Here is a 16,008-nt window from a genome sequence, read left to right on the forward strand (position 1 = left end):
AAAAAAATCAAATGACCAAAAAACCCCTCAAAATGGAAGATGAAAAAAAAATAGTAATTCTCTCTCTCTCTCTCTCTCTCTCTCTCTCTCTCTCTCTCTCTCTCTCTCTCTCTCAACATGGAGGAAAAAGGGGGAATAGTCATTAATTATAATTATTAAGTATTAAAAAGAAAAAAAAAATAAACACATAATAACTCACATTAGGCATTGTTTGGGGATAAAAAATAGGGAGATTTACAAAAACAAATATGGAGAGAGAGAGAATCATGAAGAGTGGGGAGGGAGTGAATAATTATAGAGAGATTTACTACATAAAAATTGTTTTCCTTAGTCCTCTTTCACCGATTTTAAAAGTTTTTACTGTATGAAATCCTTCACTAATAACACCATTACTTTTCTTAAATTATCTCTATAATACACTATCATTCCTTATATATACCATAGAAAGGCAAAAGAGCAACTATAATATACCAAAAATTTTCAATTTCAGATTTCTCTTCTACTATAATTGTCACGCTCGTTCACATAAAATCGGACCGGTGACTGGGTTCCCTCCTGGTAACGCAAAAACCATCAGGATCATCTGATACAGTAATCACAGTACAACAAGCCACACGTGTTCAATGGAATGTAATAACATAATACAGCGGAAATCTTGTCATCATTAATAACTTGTAATTCCCATATACTCTTGATATCCAAATTGTTATACATAAAATATTTACATGTGGGCCCGTAGGCATGATGATTACATAAGAAATAATAATTTAAATATCAAGAGTACAAAAAGGGAATTTACCAAAAGAATAAAAAAGGAATACAGTAAATAGAATCTATCACTGTTGCCCAGCGACACAACCCTCACACGGGTAGCCTTCATTGTGTTCAAGTTCTTCGAGGACCCACCAATCCCCCACTGGGATTTCATCAATGGAACTCAACACGGGCTCCTCTACTGAATAACCTGCAAAATAATCTAAAAATGTGTGTACACGAGAAGTGAGCTCACTAGCTCAGTAAATGGAAAGAAAGACACACACAAGCAAATACAAAGCAAATGATACTTTATGCATGAGATTCATTTTAATCCTATTACACCTAAACAAATCATTCTAGGTCATAGGTAACGTGCTACTCATAATCATAGTACGTGTATGCCCTGGGTCTGAGATGCATTCTCTATCCCGCGATACTCCTATAGGGTTGTCGGAGAAGGCCCACTGTGAGCATTTGAAAAAGGAAATCATGGCCAAACCACAATAGAAATGTAAATCGTGGCCAAACCACAGTAGAAAAGTAAATCGTGGTCGAACCACAATAGAAATTAAAAGCAGTATGATTGGTCCTCTAAATATATCACCAAGGTTTTCAACTGTCCTAATGATCAGTCAAGCATACTTCTAACCACCACGATGGTCCACGATCGACGCTTTCCCCAGTGATAGCCTAACACGTAAACCCCTGTTGGGAAGGGTCATAGCACAAGAAAATATGATGTCCTAATCACATGCTTCTACATGAGATAGTACAACTGCATGGTTCTTTTATGTCCTATTCCAGATGAACCAATGCATTTATTTCCAAGCCGACTACGGTATCTATTCTAGAAAATCCCACACATATTCGGTAAACCAGTTTCATATACATCACATGATAAATCCATTCTCAAGATACAACATACAACAATGCATATAGAATTTAAGATATAACATGTTCATTTAGCCAGTTCTAAATGCATCATTTAATCATCAACCATATGCATGAGAATGGCAATCGAAATGTCAATATAGTCCATGAATGCAAAGGATGCCAAAAACATTCCACAAATTAAGAATCAAAGTCCTCTTCCCACTTATTCTCATGGAAGAATCAGCACTCATGGTACGGGTAAGATCCGGAGTGAGAAGATGAGTTTCTCGAAACCTAGCACAGATAAAAGATTTAGAAATACAATTAAATTGGGACTATAATCAATGTGGGATATAGACATAATGCATATAATAGCGTGAAGAAGGTCGTCAACGAGTTTGAGTTCAATCGGTGCTCATTTGAGTCATAGGTGGGTCATACAAGTGGGTAATATGACCCACCTATGAATTTTGTCTGGACCGACAAGTCATACAGGCAGGTCAGGAACCCACTGATTTTATCCGTCGGTAGAACCAGAGGTGTAGGAATGATTGGTAGGTCACACCGACGGGTTAGCCACCCGCTGGTCTTACCCGCCGATTCTCTCAGACTTTGCTGTTTTTCTCCTTTCTTCGATTTCAACTCTTGGAACCCCAATAGGGTGATTCTCACATCATTTCCCACACATTCTAAGCTTCATTTACTTGATTGTACTATGAATCTAAGACAACAAGAAGATTAAAGGGGAAGAAATCATACATTTACTTGGGAAACCCCAAATCTTGAAATCTTCTTCCCAAACTCAACGCCACTTCAATAATCACCAAATCTTTGTTTCTCTCCTCAAATACTTCAAGGAAATCACACAATAACTTCGTTATCTTCTAGATTCAAACATTTACAAAGAGAGTTTCATCAAATCTTAAGGTTCATGGTGTTACTTACCTCAAAATGAAGATCTCAAGTCACTAGACACTATTCCGTTGACGGAAAGGCTTGCGGCTCCGGAATCCAAGGGGGTGAGCCTCTTTCCCCTTCCTTCTCTCCTTCTTCATCTTTTCTCCCTCTTCTTTACTCCTCTCACCCACTTTGCTAAAAATCATAAATGAGAGAGAGAGACTGCTAGAAGGCTATTTATGCCCTAGTGTTATAAATATCTACTAGGGTCCGTTTGGTTTTATCCATTTATGAATCAAATCGCATTAAATCGCATTATTGGGCGAGGTAGCCAACATCATTGGGCATACGAGACCTCATTACGACGAGGAGGCCAAGACACACGTGCTCATCTAATCCGGGCATGCTGGGGTCCATAATACCCTAACAGATAGGTCACACTGGTGGGTCTCGCACCTACCAGTGACACCCACCAGTTGGCCAAACAAGCCATTCTTGTTGTATTTTGGAGGAAGATAGAGTCTTAACATGTACTTCACTCTCGCCACGCGTTGTGGACCAAGTTCCTATCATTCAATATGATAGCGTACATTTCCTATTAATACATGGCCTTGTGATAAGTGCAAGCGCACGCGGATCATCTCGGGTACCGGCTCAATCTCATCCAGCCACCCCGCATTTACTGTCACCCTTGCCATCCTGTACCACAAGGCACCATCATCAACCCGTTTCGGTTCAAACCCTGCAAGACCAAACCGAACCAACTGATCAATAAACCTAATTTAAAGAGCAGGGCTCTACAATAATAGCTCATAATAGCTCAAAATATCTCAATTTCAGATTTCTTTTCAACTACAATAGCACAAAATTTCTCAACTTCAACTTCTTTTTCTCTTGGATCACTGGCACCGCATTTCTCATGTTCAGATACTCCACATCCACAAGGTACGTTTGCTAAACTAAACCTTATTTTTGTTTAAGCGGATATTGGTTGTTGAAAGTTCAATAGAATTGGTAGTGCAGACCATTTATTTTCGTTAAGTATAAAAATTAAATTTTATGCTTATGCAAAATTTGATCGTTCTTCAGTCAGTCTTTGGTTTTGTGTTTATGTAGGTTTTGGTTTTGTGAGATTGATGTCATTCTCAGGACCTTTGCAGAGGATGACGGGATATATGTTTCTTATGTTTCATATTCCCATCTCATTTCTATTATGAAAATTGTATTGTTTAGTTCTATGGATTTTTTCTATTATATTCATAATAATTAGGTTTTGTTTTGTTTTCAGAAAATACAAACTTTGAAAAATCAGGTCACCAAATTTTGCAAAACTTGCTTCAAATGGATTGACCCAATAATCTTGTCTTAAGCAAATATTTATCTAGGAGACTACAACCACATGTATTTTTAGAGAGAGAGAGAGAGAGAGAGAGAGAGAGAGAGAGGGAAATTTTGTACTTTCCGGTATTAGGGGTTTTCGTTATATATTTGTAGCAAGAGTTACTCTCTTTATAAGCAATTCTGATTTTCTGAGAGGTGTGAGGACAAGCATTGTTACCCTATCCTTTATTGATAGTGAAGCAAAATCTCATCTCACTGAAGACGTAGATAATCTTGCTGAACCTCATAAATCTATGTACTTTGTTTGTTCTTGTTTTTCCATTACCTTCTGCATCACTTTCAGAGTTGTGTTTCTATAATTTATTTTCCTTTGAGCTTGGACACTACTGTTTATTGCAAATTCTGTACAAATTCAAATTGGGAGATGTAGATATGAAGGTTCATATAGGAAAGTTGCAGGGTGGGTGAAATGGGGAAGAAATTAGGAGCAAGAAGGCTTCGGTGATAGGGTTATATTGGCATTGGCGGTGGATTGCAACTGTGTGTGTGATGTGAGAGAGAGAGAGAGAGAGAGAGAGAGAGAGAGAGAGAGAGGTGCAAAGACGCTGTAGAGAGTGGAGTTGCAGCAAACTCACCCTTCGAACATATAAGAAACGAACTCACGAACCCAATGGTTAGAAATGCGCTCAAAGAATCCATTTTCCTGTAGTTATATAGAGGTTAGTAATAAAGTCAAAAAAGTTTTATCACGTTTTAAGTTAAATGCCGTTACTCATTAGGGGTGTAGTGGATATTATTTTCAAATCGTGAAATTATAGAAAATAAATGATATGTTTAGCCAGTTTGGGGGTGACATGAAAATTTCCCTAAAACTGGACATCTTCTTTTAAACGTCTTTGTCTACACAGGTTTTCCTAAGTTTGTTCTTTATAAATTGAGGTCGCTTTTTTAATAACAAAAATGCTAGGCTTGTAGATTTTGGGACCCTGGAAATGAAAGCATGAGGGATCTGTGGGTTTTCTAGGATTGAAGCCTGGAAAAGGTGTTTAGTTGACTAGCGACCAGCTCCCAAAGACTCGCGGTAGTTTAGGTAGAATTGCGAGCTAAGAACAACTGAATTCTGAAGAACATAATTTAACCTCATAGAAGGTAAGAAAAGTAGCATTGGAATTTGGATTCCTAAAAAAAAAAAAAAACCTTGGACTTAGATATGTAGATCAGAAAAGTTGGCACTTATGATAATAGACGTTTGACAGTTTTCATAATCCTTTAGGAAGGATGCTGGACTGCATATGCAAATCAAGTTTTACTTTTGCATATTGGTTAAGGGTAAAAGGTTAGAGAATATAATAACTAGTGAAAAGTGAAAAGTGAAAAGTGAAAAGAGTATGATTTACGCTGTGTTCAAATGTATCTAAAAAAACAAAAAGAGTATATTTTCAGAATAGATTTTGAATCTAGAATATTTTTTGAAATCCGTTTTTTGTTTATTTCAAAATACTATTTAAACTCAAAATCTATTAAAAAATAATGAGAACCAAACATAATCTGAGGGAAGAGTTCCATGTAATCTTCTTCTTCTTTTTTTATTTTTTTATTTTTTTTTGGGGGAAGGGTGGGAGCGTCTTTTTTTTTTTAATCTAAGTTTCACTACTCTTTAAAAAAACATTGATATAAATTATAAGATTTTCTACGTAGTCATTTTGGAGGATAACCAACCTATACAACAATTTGATTACAAATATCAACTATTTTTTGTGAGGAGATTAAGACACTTTTTTTTTTTTTTTGAATTTGAATTTGAGTTCTTTAGACTTTTTTAATAATTAAAATGCTAGCCTCGTAGATTTCATGACTTTCAAATCCAAACATATCTATAAAAAAATAAAAAATTAGAATCTTTTCAATTTTATTCGATTATCAATGTAAAATCCCATGTGACATGTTCAGATATATAATACGAACAACAAATGGAGTATGTTATAAGATTATCATACTAGACACACCTTGGACCATTCACACAGGGGTGTTTAGTGTTCTTCACTACTTTCAGTGAAAGTTGAATGGTTTTCATTCAACCCCGGGTATGACTCGATTGATTCGATCCATGCGATTGTGAGATCGGCATGAGCCCACAGAACTAGTCAGGCCGAAGGCCTGGATACCTGTCGTTAGCAAAAATTATTTTTATAAGATTATCAAAACATCAAATATCGTTTATTGATCGAAAATATATTTTCTTATATTATTTAACGAGGCAATCTAACAATTAAGGATACAAATTGTTTTTTACTAAACAAGTGGCTAAGATATGGCATGCTTATATTGGGTGTCTCTCTCACCAAAGATAAAACTTTTTGCAAACATGTTATCCATATCATCTTATGCACATTATTAAGCTTCAGCCATGTAAATCAGTACCACATTTAAGAATAAAATGAAATTTTTTTTTTTTTTTTTTTTTTTCATTTAATGGATATGTCGTGCACAAGATGTTTTTATCACATGGGTAAAGTCTGTCAATGCTCAACCTCAATGGATATCTTAACTATTGCTTCATAATCATTAATTGATTTTCAGTCTAAGATCATCATATAACTGGGGTGATAAAACTATAGGGAGTGATAATCTTATTCCCAATTGGGAGAGACAAGCCCCCACAAATATTTAGAAAGGAGGACACAAAGGTAAAACCAGCTTTTCAATAATACCTTTGGGTCACATGATTCCATTATCAGAGTCTACCTAACACAATTGATGTATGCGAAACTTTTAGCAGGCAACTTAGGACAGTGGGGTCCAACTTTCCTAAATGTGAGGGACCTGTGGCATAGATTCCAAAATAAAATGTCTTTTTTTTCAAAGACTTTATGTTAACTTAAATGGGGAATAAAATATATGCTCTTTTATATATATATATATATATATATTCATTTATAACCTTTTCACATAATAAAAAGTGGAGTTTTATCAATACTCTTTCTCCTATTCTGATCATGAAAGGCCAATGTGAATCATATGTAGGTGTTGTCATTCTTCTTATCATCACTGTTGTCGTATTTGGATTCTTTCTTATACTGCCTTTGTAGGAAACTCCTCTTCTCCACCCCCAAAAGTATATTTGGACGAATATATTTAGAGAGTTTTTTTTAGATAAAAATGATTAATTTCACCACGCAGGGGTGTGATTTGGTTATTTTGATTATTGGGTATGTTGAGAGTGGTCTGGAGAAGCCATGAGTACAATTTTATACCAAAAATCAATTATTTGCCATATTTTGTATGCCCAACCACCCTTATATCCCCTCTTTGTCTGCTATTCATTTTGGTAATGCTTAATTGCAATGTTTTATTTTACAACTTCGCAGTATTTCATTTGGACTAAAACTTTATATATGTTAACAGAGTACCTTGGGCTCCACTCATGATTTTAGCGCATGGCATCGGGAGGGGGGGTTTAGTCATCTCTGAAACCGAAATATATCCGATACATATTGATCAAATTAGATATCTTTTCCCTCAAAGATATCGAACTATAGTGTCTATATGTCATTTTACCGATTCCCAAAACCACTTGTCGACAAAATTTTCACCATATCATAGTATGATATGAATATGTTGGAGAATATTAAGATCTCGTTAACAAAACTTTAAGATCATTATCTCAGAATAGAAATGAAAGCAATTAGATGAACAATAGAATTTATTGCTTCTCCACTACATCTAGCGCATTAGTGGATGAAGCCCCTCTATAGTGTGGTAGGGATGGTGACGCACATCAAACGACCTGAAGCACCTTGGGGCACACACCATTGTGTTGGATTCCATACCCAAAATGCTCCAGGCCATCAGATGTGTGCACCCATCCCTGCCTTCCCCTGGAGAAGCCGAATCCCACATTAGATGCCTTTCCTCTAATATAGATTGGCCCGAGAACCATAAATATGTGGAATGCATGGGAGCCAATCAACCATATGACTTGAGAGGTGACCAAACCTTTATGCTTTTTTGAAATGTGATCGTCCCTAGTAACTCACCACAGGACAACAACTCAACTTGTGTTGAGGTTGAACGAGTCACGGACTCATGGGTAGTTTAGGAATAAGGAAGTGGATTTGGTACTTTGAATTAGAAGCTGCACAGCCATTTGTTTGGATTGATACTCCATATAATGTTGTAGTGGATTGTTAGTCATCATATCAACCATTAAAGTTCGAAATTGTATTAAAAAAATGAAATATGTATTAATTTGTTTCTTTGGTAACGATGGGTATTAATTTGTTGATTTGCACACGAAATGGGATTGAATTAAAAGTAATGGTTTCCTTAAGCATAATTTTTTTCTTTATATAAAATTATAGAAGTGCCTCCTTGAAGTCATAATCCTAAGGCATGACAACCATTGTGTCACTCTCTAGCTCTTTCATTGTCATATGAAATGACCTGACTGTCATTTTAAAAACTATTTCATTGCTTCTTATCGAGGCCCACTTGGTAAAAGAATCATCTTTCTTAGTTTTTACTGGTGAATTGAGAGGCTTGTGCTCCTATCTGCCACTTGGTAAGACAATCTTCTTTCTTATTTTTAATATTGAATAGATGGTTTTCTTTCATTAAAAAATGTAAGGTCATTGTAGTAGTGGATCTTTAGTCATCTTATTTAACAGTGAAATTCAAAATTTATTAAAGAATGATTTTTTTTTTGTTTTTTTGGTATTATTTTGTAGGGAGGGGGTCTATCTACCGTGTCCCTTATTTTTAATGCTGAATTGAGGTCATTGTTGTGGTGGATCCTCAGTCATCTTATCTTATCTAACTATAGTTATCATAAATTAATACAGGGAATGGATGAAGGCATACCTTAAAGGTACAAAGTGAAGATAGAAAAGTCGATTCATGAGCTCATGGGAGCCTGCACTCTAGGTGCAAGGCCACCAACCCACTACGTTAGTTGTTGTTTTTATTAAGTAATATTCATTAATTTGCACTTGAATTAAGATTGGATAAATGATGGTTGGACGAAGTTTCCTTGGTGAAATCCATCGCTCTATTTTAGGGTTCACAAATAATTATAGATTTTAGTATCTTCCCAAAAAATTCTCATTATATCTATTAAATAGATTTAAAGCATCCAATGGGAATCCCATTCACCATGGGTGTAGGAAAAACTCAGTCCACAATGATTTGGGTAAGTGTTTATTTGTTGATGTTGTATTCATCCAAAGTGTAAAGGTTTTAGTGTCATGCTTCATAGTTTTCAGTCACAAGAAATTATAGTTTGGTTGGCTAAGTGTCAAATGGATTCAAGATTTCTTTCACCACCTATCAAATCTGGTGGCTTATTTTCAACCACACGGTCCATCAAGCACAAACATGTACATTCGATTTTCTATAGTTATCATGGTTCATTTGAGTTGGTTTCTTTGATTTTTTTCAATTTTTGTTTAAATTCTTATGAGTATACATGGGAATGTCAAATTGATCTAAAATTTCAATTATAATCAGATGAATATATGAACAACATGTTTACATAAATTTGACTCTCAATCAAAATGTCATATTATTAATTATGAAAAAGAGATCGTGTGACTAAACCCCAATTCTTATAATAGTGGTAAAAAAGAAGGAAAAAAACTTGTATATATATGTAATTAAGCATTGTTACATAATTTAAAAATAAAAACTATAAGTCACAAAAATATAATTTTTAAGTTCTATAACAAAGTCGCTCAAGTTTTAAAATTATTAACACCCAAAAATTTGCTTGAAATTATAAGTTGGAAAGAATCTTTCTTACAAGGATGAAGTTTTTCTTCACTAATGACAAAATGATGAGACGATCTGGATGTGATCTCTATCAATCCCATGTCTCTCCCTCCCTTGCTCCCTAGTTGTACATGATTATGATGGATTACAGTGAATGAATCTCCATACATCCATTGTGATCTTATTAAAATTCGATCCTGTGCTTCTTATAAAATACATATATAGAATAAAAAAATATATATCTTTTTCTCCTCTGCCCTTCTCTCTTATCTTCCACGTGTTTTTTGACCACATTTTCTTATCCTAGATTCAGTGAATTTATCACTTAAAATATAATTCAGCTTTGGCGTACTAATTATGAGACCTCAGCTTATCTCATACATCAAGGTAGTTGACGAAAAGCCAACGCTCATTTTTTCCTCGAGTAAGGGCAAGAGGACAGCTAGGAAAATAAAATATCTTATTGTAGTATTCGATGCATCAAGCTTGGCCTACTTTTCAATTAACTTGGAATCATTCTCTTTTATTTTTTTCCTAAATTTGTTTTTGATGAACTTTTTCTCCAAATAATTGATGTTCCCACGCATGCATTGTCAATGTCTACTCTTTTTGTAAGGAAAGGAGAAGACAACTGAAAATGACTTCTCACCAAGTCATTTACATAGCTTAAAGAGCAAACTGGGTCTGGCCAATCTTTACTAAATAAATAAATGAAAAATTATATGATTATCCATTTTAGATTTCTCTTTACAAAAATATCTACTTAAAATTTCAGTAAATAAAAATATCTAAAATTAGATTTGAATTACAAAATTATCCAAAATAATAATTTATTTCATCTCCTACATACAATTAAGTATTTTTGTTAACTGAAACTTTGAGTAAATACTTTTGTAAACCTAAAACCTGATTTTAGGTATTTTTGGTAATTGAAACATTGAACGAATAGTTTTATAAATATAAACTTGATTTTGGGTATTTTTTTTAGCTGAAACTCTGGGTGAGTAGTTTTGTAAAGAGAAAATCTAAAATGGGTAGTTTTATAAAAGGAAACCCTAAAGTGGGTAATTTTATAATTTTTCCTTTATTAAATGTCATGTCATAACCAGGTTGAGGTTGAGGTTGAGTGATGATTTTTCAAGAAGAAATTTTTTTAGTAATGATCATTCCAATATGTATGATGAAATAAAATTGATTCCAACTTCAGGAATGGATGTCGTGAGTCGCGACTAGAAAAGTTAATGAAAATAATATGTTTAAAATTAGAATCGAGATACAATAGTGTATCGTACAATCACATAATAAAAAGTGAGTGTCCGAATGACATCTTTGTAGGTTGTATATTGAATTTTGCACCTTCTTTAATTGTCCTTTATATCATATGAGTATAAAAGAGTTTTCAAAAATAATTTGAAAGTGACAAATCATTATAATTCTCAATCTTAGATCCTACAGTAATGAAAGCCTCTTATGTTTAGTACTCTTTTTTTTTTTTAAATATCATTAGGTCATTATCAAAGGTGTCATTGGCATACATATTTTTCAAGTATATATGTGAAGAATTATTACCTCGTTAGGTTAGGATAAGGTTATGATTGTTTTTGTGTTGGAGTTTTAAGTTTCAAAATAACTAGTCTCTTCTTTTGTTCAAGTTTTTTGTTACTAGTGAAGCATGTGAGCTAAAGTTGAGTCCTACATAAGAAACCTGTAAAAGTTTTGTTGAGTATATATATAAGAATTAGTCTTTAAGGGACATAGGGTTTCCTGGAGAGAAGTCTCTCCACTCTCTCATGTGTGGGGGCTGTCAGGGTGCTTTTTCAATCATGCACAAGTCGAGCCGGATCAAACCAGACCATGGTTGAGGTCGGGGTTTGAGTGTGGGCATGGGTCGTCCATTTCCCTTATTTTGTTTTTTACTCCCTACTTCTCAGTACATGCATATATGTATATTATACAGGGTACCCACCTATACGTACATACACTAACACCTATAAAGAACAGATACACCCTATGTATGAAGGGACTCATACCTGTATAGGTATGTTTGAGCCCATAAATACCCACTGCCTACATGCCAGAAAAATATAACAAATCCAGAGAGTCATGTTTGTCTTGTACACTCATATCAAATATGTTTCTATATTGTATATTCCATTATGTTTCTTCTTCTCTCCTCCCTCTCTTTGAGTTCTTAGTATAGCTTTTGAACTCCCTTTCTTAATTACACTTAGGAGTGCAAAAGAAAGGGAATGAGCCAGTACGTGTATAGTATACAAGGGACACACTCATATGTGTATTTACTTATCGATACATGTATACATGTATATTATACAAGGGATACACCTATACATACATACACTGACACCTGTAGAGAATAGATACACCATATATATGAAGGGACACATACCTGTAGACGTACATGTGTACCTGTACATGTACGTTTGGGCCTATAAATGCCCATTGCTTACATGTCAGAAAAATATAACAAATCCAAAAAGTCACGTCTGTCTTGTACATTCATACCAAATACGTTTCTGTATTGTATTCCAATCTGTTTTTTCTTCTCTCCTCCCTCTCTTTGAGTTCTTAGTATAGCTTACAAGCTCCCTTTCTTAATCACACTTAGGAGTATAGCCTTTGTGATTAGGAGGTGATTTTATCTTGGAGGTAAAAGAACGGATCAACCGAGTATGGACACATTAGGGGCTTTTTAACACTTTAAGGAATGTATCTTTATATGACTTCACCCTAGTGTACCTATATATGGAATATTCTTCTACTATATCAACTATTGTACTTAATCTCTACAATGTACAATGACTACATCACAAGGTCTATACACCATTTACATTTCATTTCAGATAAGTCTAACACTGCCCATTTAATTATTATTCTTTTACAACATGTTGTTGTAGGAAAAAATGTGTATTATTTTTTATTTTTTATTTTTTGTTAACCAAGGTGTCTGGGCCAACTTACGCACATCTCGACTAATCCTCGGGGAGACTAGCATAGCAACCCCCCGCCATGATCTCCACTTAAATCGTAGATGCATAGATAAGGAATCAAACCTGAGACCGTGCGCCTAATTCACACAATCCCCAGTTCGCCCTAATCATCTGGGCAACCCACGGGTGGGTACAGAATAAATAAGAAGACACATACACATTCACACAATGCGTACGATATGATTCGATCTCATGACCTCCTCCCCTGGTTGCCGGCTCCACAAGCTGAAGCTACGACCACTAGGCTATCCTAGTGTTCGTGAAAAAATGTGTATTATACAAAAGGAAAAAAGAAGTTACAAAAATAAGAAAATCCCTAATAAAAAGGTTCACAAACATGATCAATTCCTTTTTCATACCCTATTGCATGAGCTGCATGGGTCCTTCCTACATGCTTGTCCATGAAGTAAATAAAATTGGGAAAATGAACTATATTTAGGGGCATAGCATATGCTAGCACCTCCCTAAGTCTATTTCTCTCCTCCCCTTATGAAATATCATATCTACCTCTATATTATGGGAGGAGAGAAATAGAATCAAGGATTACTAGCATACGCTATGCTCTTGAGCAGAAAACTATTTCCCATAAAATTTCCCTCCAAATAAATGAGTGCACTCTATATGATCATTCAGTTTTTTGGTTAAATATCTGCATTTATTACAAATTTTTGTTGTAAAATGGATCAATTGGTTATTCGTTCTTCAAAATCAAAAGTGAAATACTACCGCGTTTGGATCTCGAACCTATATGTCATTGCTCACAATATACCTATAATTTGGAGAAGCTTTCTCAAAAAGTGCTTAGTGTCCACTTCGCTCGTTATATGTTGCTTTTTTTTTTTCTTTTCAATTATAAAGCATGGCTAAGTGATTCTACTCACGTTGGGCCAAACTTTCAGTTGGATTGGATAATGGAGTACCAAAAAATGTTGAATGTTATGTAGGTGGAGGCTTATGAGGGGTACAATAACCTCATGTGTGTTATTTTTCTCAATTTGGTAAGAAAGAATTTAGAATGACTAGTGAATTACGACTCTTTGTGGTACCTCAATTTGTGCATTAATGCTTTTTGCTAGTTAGTTCTATTATCAAAAAGTTGCTTCAAAATTGATTTGATTCCATGTTATAGAATCCGTGTCACCACTTGATGTAATTTATTTGGACTTGAGATCAAATCTCTTTCTTTAATCTTCTTTCTCTTCTGGGTCAGCAGCACCTCTCTTTCTCTCTCTCTTTGTCCTGTGATCATCATATTTCTTTAAAATATAAAGGAAAATTTTATAATACAATCAACGACCAGCTATGATATATAGTACAAAATGTTGAGCTATTAAAAAACATCATGTAGATAAACCCAATGTAGTAAAGATAAAGATATTAACTTTAAAATCCAAACATATCTATAAAAAATTATAATCTTTTCAATTTTATTCGATTATCAATGTAAAATCCCATGTGACATGTTCAGATATATAATACGAACAACAGGTAGAGTATGTTATAAGATTATCATACTAGGCACACTTTGAACCATTCACACAGGGGGTGTTTAGTGTTCTTCATTACTTTCAGTGAAAGTTGAATGATTCTCATTCAACCTAAGTATGACCCAATCCAAGCTGTTGTGGGGTCGGTATGGGCCCACGGAACTAGTCAGGCCGAAGGCCTAGATACCCGTCAGCAAAAAAAAATAATTTATAAGATTATCAAAACATCGAATAGCGTTTATTGTTCGAAAATATATTTTCTTGCATTATTTAACGAGGCAATCTAACAATTAAGGATACAAATTGTTTTTTACTAAACAAGTGGCTAAGATATGGCATGCTTATATTGGGTGTCTCTCTCACCAAAGATAAAACTTTTTGCAAACATGTTATCCATATCATCTTATGCACATTATTAAGCTTCAGCCATGTAAATCAGTACCACATTTAAGAATAAAATGAAAAATTTTTTTTTTTTTTTTTTTTTTTTCATTTAATGGATATGTCGTGCACAAGATGTTTTTATCACATGGGTAAAGTCTGTCAATGCTCAACCTCAATGGATATCTTAACTATTGCTTCATAATCATTAATTGATTTTCAGTCTAAGATCATCATATAACTGGGGTGATAAAACTATAGGGAGTGATAATCTTATTCCCAATTGGGAGAGACAAGCCCCCACAAATATTTAGAAAGGAGGACACAAAGGTAAAACCAGCTTTTCAATAATACCTTTGGGTCACATGATTCCATTATCAGAGTCTACCTAACACAATTGATGTATGCGAAACTTTTAGCAGGCAACTTAGGACAGTGGGGTCCAACTTTCCTAAATGTGAGGGACCTGTGGCATAGATTCCAAAATAAAATGTCTTTTTTTTCAAAGACTTTATGTTAACTTAAATGGGGAATAAAATATATGCTCTTTTATATATATATATATATATATTCATTTATAACCTTTTCACATAATAAAAAGTGGAGTTTTATCAATACTCTTTTTCTTATTCTGATCATGAAAGGCCAATGTGAATCACATATAGGTATTGTCATTCTTCTAATCATCACTGGTGTAGTATTTAAATTATTTCTTATACTGTCCTTGTAGGAAACTCCTCTTCTCCATCCCCATAAGTATATTTGGATGAATATATTTAGAGAGTTTTTTTTAGACAAAAATGATTAATTTCACCACGCAGATGTGTGATTTGGTTATTCTGATTATGAGGTATGTTGAGAGTGGTCTAGAGAAGCCATAAGTACAATTTTATACCAAAAATCAATTATTTACCATATTTTGTACGCCTAACCACCCATATATCCCCTCTTTGTCTACTATTCACTTTGATAATGCTTAATTGCAATATTTTATTTTACGACTTCGCAGTATTTCATTTGGACTGAAACTTTATATATGTTAACAAAGGACCTTGGGCTCCACTCATGATTTTAGCGCATGGCATCGGGAGGGGGGTTTTAGACATCTCTGAAACCGAGATATATCTGATACATATTGATCAAATTAGATATCTTTTCCCTCAAAGATATCGAACTATAGTGTATATATGTCATTTTACCGATTCCCAAAACCACTTGTCGACAAAATTTTCACCATATCCCAGTATAATATGAATATGTTGGAGAATATTAAGATCTCGTTAACAAAACTTTAAGATCATGATTCATATCTCAGAATAGAAATGAAAGCAATTAGATGAACAATAGAATTTATTGCTTCTCCAGTACATCTAGCACATTAGTGGATGAAGCCCCTCTATAGCGTGGCAAGGATGGCAGTGCACATTAGATAGCCTGAAGCACCTAGGGGCACACACCATTGTGTTGGATTCCGTACCCGAAATGCTCCAGGCCATCAG

Source organism: Macadamia integrifolia, chromosome 11 (genome assembly GCF_013358625.1).
Source record: "Macadamia integrifolia cultivar HAES 741 chromosome 11, SCU_Mint_v3, whole genome shotgun sequence".
NCBI lineage: Eukaryota > Viridiplantae > Streptophyta > Magnoliopsida > Proteales > Proteaceae > Macadamia > Macadamia integrifolia.